At 46.7% G+C, this 9,939-nt stretch overlaps 1 long non-coding RNA gene across 4 annotated transcripts in view; it reads right to left on the minus strand.

Annotated features, from left to right (window-relative positions):
• LOC125085141 (uncharacterized) overlaps positions 1-8,508 on the minus strand; it is a 60,782-nt gene extending 52,274 nt beyond the window's left edge. For 2 of the 4 annotated variants that reach the window (XR_007122787.1, XR_007122785.1), the window contains exons 1-2: positions 7,684-8,069; positions 2,378-2,493 (exon numbers count right to left, since the gene is read on the minus strand). This is a non-coding gene — a long non-coding RNA (uncharacterized LOC125085141). Of the gene's footprint in view, positions 1-2,377; positions 2,494-6,417; positions 6,565-7,683; positions 8,070-8,160 lie in introns of those variants that run through there. The other 2 variants (XR_007122784.1, XR_007122786.1) reach the window with 2 other exon arrangements.
• Between the last annotated feature and the right edge of the window lie 1,431 nt (positions 8,509-9,939).

Below are 9,939 nucleotides of genomic sequence, written 5' to 3' on the forward strand. Positions count from 1 at the left end.
TCTCAAACCTCTCCCACTGTTCCAGTTTTCCTGCCCACCAGGTCTTTGGCACTGCTGTGTGCACATTGGCTCTTTTTCTTATATTCTTTCAGTTCACTAGAATTTTCTGGTGTTCGTTACTGTGTCTGTGGGATTCACCTACACTTGCAGCCAACAACAGGGCCGTGCTCTTCCTACAACATTCCCTACAGCATTTCTCCTATCCCTGACAATTCCTGGAGTGTCCCAACCTGGGACCCAAGTCATGATGATCATGCTGTCAACACAGCCTGCACCTGTGGGCACGGGACATGCCTGCAATTTATGTGCATTAAAGATAAAACAGATATGGGCAGGTGTAGGAGTATCGTTGCGTCTTGAGGATGGAGTGTATTCCTACAGGTAAACCCAGAAGTCTTTGGCTAGTGTCCCATCTTCTCTCTTAGCCTGGACCCTCATTTTTTCCATGTCAAGATGCCATGGTACATTCTGAGAAGCCTCTTTATCTCCTACTTCTTTCACTTGAATCCATTGTGCACTCTGCTGCCAGCTTTATCTTCCTGAAGGAAGCTCTCACCATACTCCTCCGTGCTTAACCACCTTTGTGCTCTCTACTCCCTACCAAAGGAAGCCATGCACATCATCCTAGCATCCCAAACCCTATCTGACGTGGCGGAGATCCTGCGGCAGCCAGCAATTCCCTTCGTGGTGTTACTCATTATCTTTTGTTCAAATGCTCCTCAGGAAACCACCTGATCTGTACAGAGAGCGGCCAACGGTCTGGACTGTACTTCTCTAATAACTTCGGCTCAGTTTCCCTTAATTTACAGTCGTTTGTACACTTGGCTTCTCTTCCCTCCAAGGTTATGAGCGGCTCAGGAGAAGATGTACTGCCAATCTCAGCGCCAGGACAGTATCAGACACACAGTGGGCTCTCAAGAGAGACTCGCTGAAGTGACTTATCGTCTCCCAGGGGAAACATTTATTCTCCTTCCCTTCTCCCTGCTTTCCGCCACTCTTTATATTCCTGAAACCCATCTATATCAACGTTATAGGATGTAATTATTAGTGATATTCAACATAAAGCAACACACAGCGTTGAGATGTTGCCCTGAAACACGCCTTGGGAGAAGGATGATTTGAACGCTAAGGTAGCGCAAAGGGAAAGGAGGTCACTGCTTTAACTTAATGAGAGAAAATTCACAATTTTGAAATGATAATATTCAAACAATGGACTAAACCAAGGGTAGGGAGGGGTCCTGTAAAATACAGTGCGGGCTAGAAATCAAAGATAAGTGGGTGGTAAATGTATTAACAATTTCTAGGGAAAAAAAGGTGAATATTTTTCTGAAGAAATTCGAAGCCTAGTGTACCACCTTTTATCCTTTCCTACACTGGGCCACTCCCCCTGGCTTGTGGGGTTGGGCTTAGGGTCTGGCTGTGGGGTCTCTGACCACATCTCCCCACCAGTTCAGGTTGCTGTCCTATCCTGCCCCGGCTCCTAAGTCCCAACTCCCATACAGTGATATCATCCTATCACAGTCCAGGCTACAAACATAACTGTCTCCCATTCAAACACACTTCCCCTTCTCCCATGAAGTCCTGTTCCCGTGACAAAAATCTGGAAGCTTCTGGTAGGAAGTGAAGCTTAATTGAGTTTCAGAGATAATGATAAAAGGGTGAGATACAAAGAGTTTCTTAAGGAACACAGTGGTGACTCTGAGTTGCATTTGGACCTGCTGATCTATCCTTCCTCCTCTGAGCTTTGGCCCCTCTGCTCTAAGTCGTGAGCATTTCCCTCCAATGGCAGCTCTGTTCCCACTGGCTGTCAAATTCTGGAATTGGCCCCAGTGGTGAGAAGGGGGGGAGCTTCTCTCCCCTGTCTTTTCTACCAAATTGTTAAAACTGACACAGGCCTGATGTTTAAACATCAAGCTATTCAGGATGGTTAACGTATTGAGAAATGTTCTAGAACAGATTCCAAGTCAATGAGGGAACAAATGTGGACAATGGTATTTGTAAGAAGGATGTGCACACTGTGGAAAATTTATCCCAATACATATTTGTCCATAACATCCCTTCTTTCTTCACTGCAGAGTTGTCTTTACAAGAGAGTCTCTGATCCCAGCCACATACACACACATCACTGGAGGCCCAGTGGTCACTGTAGGCACAACAACCTGCGACCCCAAACATCCACTCTTGTGATCAACACTGCTCAGGCCTCAAGGCCACCTCCTCCATCTCTGTCCTTGAAGTCAAAGGCACTGCATCTGAGTACCAAGTCCTGAGAAGGTGTGTTTGCAGCACTGCTGACTGAAAATGACCACGACTTTGGAGTGTGCAGAGGATTACAGCAGCAGAAATGCCAGGATAAGAAAAAAGACAAATTCTTTACCTTGTTAATTCTTCCTCTCCTATAGCAAGGATGTAATAAAGTCTTGCATAATGAAGAATTATTTCCCAATAGTGCCAAAAGTCCACTTTCTTCTCTTCACCTTCCAATTCAGGGTTCTGGGGGTGTAAGAAAAATTATACAGTATGTCCAACAGTTGTGCACACATGCTGGCTAACATTTTTGCAATATCACATAACTATATTTCTTTAATTCTGTATACAAATATTGTTCTAGATAGAACATATCTGATGTGCAAAAGCACTTCTTGACATTAGCAGCTAAATGAACTCTGCTAGAATTGCAAATAGTTTTATTTTTATAAAAATACACACAGAGATAAAATTAAATCTCTAATAAATACCTTTTGAAAACCATCAGATCTATTTAAATAATTTTATTTAACTTTTGATATTCACTAAGTACTTTGTATTTTGCATTTCGGTTGCAATGGATAATTTTGACTATTTGGGAAGAAAAATAAGTTTTTTTTTTAAAACATACCGAAAATAATTAAATTTTAGCTTCTCACATTAATGTTCATCTACATATTGATTAAAATATATTCAAATTTTGTACATTTTAATATAATTACGTTTATTTTTAATCTGTTAGATTATTGCTATCAAAGGAACACAAATTGTGAAAAACTTGATTATAGGAGTATAATTAATGATTTTGCCAAAATGAAGGCAAGAAAATGAATTTTTAAAAATAAATATATAAGAATTTGTAAATGCATGTCTTTATTCTTATTACTCATCCAAACATTGCTTGCCAAACAACATCCTAGACAGGCTTACAAATCGGTTTCCTCGAACTTCTGATATTTTGTTAATTTTTAGTCATAGAAAAAACATAGCTCTATAAACATTTTCTATTTTGTGTTGTGAAGGCATATCAAGGGGGTGGACAGAACATTTCTTAAATGGTTTATTGGCTTGACTTATAACTTTTAAATAACGAGACATACGGTACAAGAGCACTAGGCCTGGGAAGGACAGGAGTAGGCAGCTCTCCGACTTTCAAGGCTGCTGGCCCAACGGTGTTTTCTAACTTTATTGAGTAGTCACACCTGGATGGGTACCCTACTAAGTACCTTCATGTACTTCCTTCATCCCAGCCACAGGCCTTCGAGGTGGGCACCGTTCTTACTGAGATGGGGAGGCTGGGATGCAGGGAGGGAAGTTATTTGGTCATGGTCCCAGTGTGATGACCACACGAGCGGTCTCTCACCCGGGCCTCTGGGACTCCAAATCTCTCTGCAACCATCCCCATCACTTCCTGCCTCCCCTCTCTCCCACCCCCTCTCCGTGGAGGAGGCTAATAGCCTATGTCTGTTTCTTGTTTACTTCCTAGAGATCCTCTGATAAAAGCTTTGAATTGTGTCACCTGTTACATACCTCTTTAAAACTACCTGCATCGATACATCTGTTAGGAAATTCAGGCTCATTAAATAATCTCAATATGCCGTATGCCATGTGCAGACACTTGATAAATTACATTTTTGCCACACTTGTATTTGTAAAACTTTTTGAAAGTGCTTAAATACTCAATACGTTTCACTACATGAAGAACTGAATTAATAAATATTGGTGTAACCATTCAACAGAATATCATACAGGAGGTCAGAATATTGGTGATGAAAGCTACCAAAACATGGGAAACACAACAGATAGATACAATGGTAAGCATATAAAATTACACATACCATATAAAAAAAGAAGCATATAAAATTACACACACCATATGTCAGAATTAGGTAAAAACTAGTATACACATGAAAATAGACACACAGGAAAAGAAAAAAGACAGAAACTTACAATTAAATGCTAATAGTGATGGTATTTAACAGAGGTTTTTAATGTACCAGAGTGATTTTTTTTCTTTTTTCTTTTATTTTCGTTTATCTTATTTTTAAAATGGTTTGGGATTAGGTTAGTTTTATACCGAAAACATATTATTTGTTTAGGGTACATTTTTTTTTCCTGCAAATAATGACGGATTTTGGCCCAATTTCGTATGATCTGTGCTACCACCTAATCATTTGCATGACATGCCTATCTCCCTGGCTCTGTGCATTCTTTAGGATGAAAGCTACCCTGGTCAAGGAGACTCTCCATAAGTCTGCCCGATGTTGGCAAGATGCATTTTACAGATCAAGCACTTTATTTAGGCTTTGTCTTATAAATTAGAAGGAGCCGAGATGAAAAGAACCAAGGGTGTTGAGGTATTAATACAAACTCCGCCAACAGAAAAGTTCTATCACTTTCTAAAGGCAATGCTGTCCATCAAATGCTCCCCCGGGGACATGGAACCGCCCCACTTGGTCAGCGAGCTCCAGATAAAAGCAGCTTGTGATCAGAACGCCTCCTCTCTGTAGTGACCAGTGCCTCTGGGCATGTCATAGCTCCCAGGCCTTTGAGGGAATTCTGGGCCCTCACAGGGATGTGCCAGATTGTAAGCAAGCCTTGAGGGCCATAAAAGCATCTGTGAGTAGCTAGGAAGAACTGCTAAGAAGCTGGGATGAAACTCTCTTTAAAAATCCCTGCCACGAGCCTGTGTTACCCATCTACTTCGCCTGGGCCTGTCTCGGGCTTTAAGATCAAGAACCCTCACTTGACGGTAAGTGTCAAGAACAGGAAAGACTTAGTCAATGGAAAACTCAAAATCTCTGCTGTCTCTTCCCATTCATCCCCCTTTCTTTCCTTCCTTCCATCGGAAAACCCTCCGTGGCCAGCTACCATCCCCAACACTGAGGATGCAGAGTCACATTTGACATGGTGGTGGCCCGGAGGACCTTGAGGTCCACCCCTTCTCACTGAGAACGTGATCCTCGGATGGCCCGGAAGCTTGTGGGAAATGCAGATTCCGCCTCACCTCCCCCACCGACCCCCGGCTCCACCATAGACCTACTGATTCAGAGTCTGGATTTTTAACAGGTTCCCCAGGTGACAGACAGGCACACGGAAGGTTGAGAAGCTCTAGCCAACAGAGCTGTGGGAAGGCAAGCCCAGTGTCTTTCTGAGTAAGATTAAGAGTGCACCATGTTGGGGCGCCTGGGTGGCTCAGTGGGTTAAGCCGCTGCCTTTGGCTCGGGTCATGATCTCAGAGTCCTGGGATCGAGTCCCACATCGGGCTCTCTGCTCAACAGGGAGCCTGCTTCCCTCCCTCCCTCTCTATCTCTGCCTGCCTCTCCACCTACTTGTGATCTCTCTCTGTCAAAAAAATAAATAAAACCTTTAAAAAAAAAAAAGTGCACCATGTTATTTAGCATCCGTGCGCTATTTTAGTTGGTTTTGCACACATCATCCAGAATCACATGTGAGTGTTGCAGGGTGTGTCGCTGTCCTCAGTCACGAGGACAGCCATCACCTGTGGGAGCAGAGTCTCTCTGGGGAGGCTTTGTGGAGGGGACGACAGACAGACAGGAAGGCGGAGGAGAGAGGAGGAGGTGGGCATGAGCTTCCATGGAGGAGTGGCCAGGGGCTCGGGAGTGGGGGCCAAGCACGTGCACACAGCTGTGGAGGTCTTGGCCCTGAGCAAACAAGTTGGAAGGGATGCCTTCCTGGTGGCCTCATTTGAGCAGGATGTGAATTCCCTTTCGGGCTGAGAAAACCAAATCACTTCCCATGCTTTGCCTCCTGAGCCTGCTGATGGCCTCTCAACAGAGGAAGGCCTTCAGGGGCCCTGGACCCTGCCAGGGGCATGAGGGGCAGGAAATCCAGGGACCTCCACCTCTCCCCTCTAGTGCTGCTGAGAGAAGGGTCCTTGGGGGTGGCAGAGACTTACATTTTTTGTGTAAGGTTGTTTTGTTGTTGTTTGTTTTGTTTTGTTTTTAGAGAGGGAAGTTTTATTTGTGCTCAGGTCAGCCTTCCCTCTACCTACATAAATTAAACTTGAGACAAAACGCACGTTTAGGAAAGGACGCTTCAGGAATAAAAAGGATGTTGGAGTTTTGACCAACCCTACACAGTTCTTGCATACCTCCAGCTCTTGCTGGGGACAAGAAGTGGCAAAAGTATCCAAGTTAGGAGTCTCACCTGTGTCTCCAGAATGCCCAGATGCTGTCCTGGATATGTCTCATCACACAGGTGTTATGAAGAATGCCTGTGATCTTCCCTTGCTCTTGGCCCTCTGACTTTCTATTGCCTTGGGTGGAAACCAACTTTTGGCATTGGAGATTATTAGGCGCGAGAGGCAAAGATGAAGATTTATGTCCTTCCATATCCTTCCATAGGAAATGATATATACGGACAACATATTTCATAGAACATTTCATAGAACATACTCTACATTTTTTTGGCATGTGCAGAAAGAACTCAAGTACATCTGTTCTAGATGGAAATAAAAACAGCGAGTTTCTTCTTCCCATAGTCTTTGAGGAAACAATTTATAAGCTGCCAATCTCTTGTATACGAGAGCTGTACTGTCCAAACTAAACACCACCATCAAGAATCAGCAGAAAGCGCCAAGTCCAAGAAAAAATTTCTTAGAAAACTGACCAACCTGGTATGGGAGAGAAAATATCTGAGCCTGAGAAAGAAAATCCCTGGAAAACTGTGTTGACATATAATTGCAGTACACCCAGCACCGCTACGAAGACAAACGACACTGTTCTCTGGAGGAATGTGGCTATTAGTGAACCTACACTGCGCTCGTGAGCCCCAGCAAGGCTAAGTCAAAACCCGACACTACCCATACTTGGCTTGGCATCACAAAGGCAGAAAAGCGTATTACTAGCTGAAAATTGTTGTGGATTCGATTCACATTCATTCATTTTAAACCCCATGATGTCTTCTCTCGGATGTACTGAAGAACGTTTGACCCTTCCGCCCCGGAGACTGCAGGTCCACGCCTCTGCTGAGAGTTTCGGGAGGCGGACCGAGAGCCCGATGGATCCATCAGAGACACGAAAGCGATCCTCTTCAAGAGACTCAGCAACACTCGTGTCTTCGGGTCTGTGTCCGCGCATACTACGCCTGCTTTGAGGAGGAACTGAGTTCTTTTTTTTTTAAAAGATTTTATTTATCAGAGAGAGAGAGAGCGCACAGGAGAACACAAGCAGGCAGAGGCAGAGAGAGAAGCAGGCTCCCCACTGAGCAAGGAGCCCGACGCGGGACTCGATCCCAGGACTCTGGGATCATGACCTGAGCTGAAGGCAGCGGCTTAACCCACTGAGCCACCCAGGCGTCCCGAGGAACTGAATTCTTGACGTAAACATAACTTTTACTTATATGAACACACTGGGAATGGCTCGAGCTGCTCTAACATAATTCTACGGTGCGGCTTGAACAAGACGAACTTACTCCTCACTGTTCTGGAGGCCAGAAGTGGAAGGTCAAGGTGCCGCAGACTTGGCTCCCGGCGAGATCTGCTTCCTGGCTTGCAGAGGCCGCCTTCTCAGGGCATCTTCACGGGGCATGAGGAGCGAAAGAGGGTGAGAGGGTGCGCGCGAGCTCTGGTCTCCCTCACGCTTCTTGTGAGGATGCTAAGCCCACCTCGCCCCGGGGGCCTTACCCTCGGGACATTATCTACACCTAATCCCCTGCAAGGCCTCCCCCTCCAAACTCCATCATGCTGGGGGCCAGCGAGTCAACGTACGAACTGGGGGTGGGGGGCGCAGACCACAGCGTCGTCCAAATGCCAAAGAGGGAACAGGGAGTAGCACCGCCGCCGAGGTTCTCGGGGGCTGCAGACGGTTCCCCTCAGCACGCGTCTACGCACAAACACGACCAGGCGGCACCGCCAGTTACGTCCTTAGGACACAAGCAGCACCGACTCACCCGTCTCTTAAAACCGCAGCTTCCCGCTGTCCCTCGGTTCCAGCAAAACCCTCTCAGGCGCGGCTGAGGAGAACATCTGGAATTCAGGTGTGTTGCTCCTCCGCCCCAGCCCTCACCACCTCCTCTCGTTTTCTCTCCACAGCCTCGCGCACGCGCGTGGGGCGCCGCCCCTGCCTCGCGCCGGCGCCTGTCTCTATGGTGGGGCCCGTGGAAGGTTGTGCGGGGACGGCGGGGCGGGATCGCAGCCGGATGACGGGACAAGCAGGAGTGCCGGAGGCAGGGCGGGCGGGGGCACACTCATCTCCGCCGGGCTCCTAAGGGGTCATTTTCGGACGCGCACTAAACGTCCACGGCCTCTGAGCCCGAGGTGTTCGCGCTCACGTGGGTGCACTTGTGCGCGTGCGCATATGCCTGCGCATGCGCGTGGGTGCGCGTGCACGCACGTGTGCTGGTCAGACTGAGTTGGAAGGGACCAGTGAGCTGTGTTCCCAGACAGGGACTGTGCTTCATTTCTGAGGGTGACACACCACAGTGGGGTGCATTCCCCGGGAATAGCTAAGGCCAGGATTCCCTTTCACCCACTGCAGAGTGTAAAAATATCTCCAGCGGACATTTTCCCCAAACGAGGTCGGGGGGTGGTGGGGGGAGATTAACTTTTAGGGGAAATAGTGCCTATTTCAATAAAGTGAAGTCCCCTGTAGGACGGGCTGGGGGGAATGTCGGACTTAACTGGGTTCATTTCCTAACGTGTTTGGAAGGAAAAGATGCCCGGTTGCCTTTGGGAAACTAGGGGGAAGGTTGATGTCTGACACCGCTCTGCAGGGGAGGGAGGTCGACCCATCGAAGGTGAAGTTCTCCTCTGGCCAAGCTGCCAGTTCCTCTCGTGAGGACTGGGGCGAGCCCCCCCCCCTCCCCAACCCCGGCAGCTGGCTGTCCCTGGCCGCGCACGGGGACTGCGCCGGAGAGAGCCCCCCGCCCGCCCCGGCTCCTCCTTTCCTGAGACAGCCACTCGGGTGCCCACACTTCAACCGGCCTTATTTTCAAGCCACCCAAAAATAACAACATTTGATAGGAGGCCTCTGAAGGCTTTGGCTGGGGTCATGTTTCCAAATTCTTGACTCAAGTATTGTAAATGAGAACCGCTTTCCCCCCCCCCCCCCCCTTCCCAGTCAGGCTATTTTTTCCCCTCTTTTTTTTTTTTTCTTGAGATGTTGGGAGAACCCCAACCAAGGAATCAGTGCTTAATGGGTCACAGGGTATAAATAGTAGTGTTGAGACCATAACACAAGGCTCTTTGTACTATCATGCAACTAAACCTTTAAAAAAAAAAAAAAAGAGAAGAAGAAGAAGAAAGAAAAAAAGCTTCCAAACAGACCAGTTAACATACCAGCATGGGGCTCTGTGGGGGTGTGTGGCATTTCTGAGCACAAGCTACATTCTATATTTGTCCACTCCAGCCTTCCACTACTGACATCTATTTACAGCCGTGCCGAGTACACAGGATACCCTATTCATGAAATAGGTACTCACACACACACAAAAATAAATAAAAAAAAATAATCTTTCCGTATATATTTTTGTGCTGCTGATAGTTCATAAACATAAATCAAAACAAATAAAGTCAACCCCAAAGGGGGAAACCCGAGCTCTGGGCTCACCTCTCCAGCTCTTGGCTCTATAAAGGTCTCTTTTACTGGTCAGCGGGCAGGAAGCTCTTCTCATCCATAAAATGGGGACAAACATACCTGTTCATTGAAATTTGGCTCTAAGTGACATGTG

Source organism: Lutra lutra, chromosome 14, assembly GCF_902655055.1.
Source record: "Lutra lutra chromosome 14, mLutLut1.2, whole genome shotgun sequence".
Classification (NCBI taxonomy): Eukaryota; Metazoa; Chordata; class Mammalia; order Carnivora; family Mustelidae; genus Lutra; species Lutra lutra.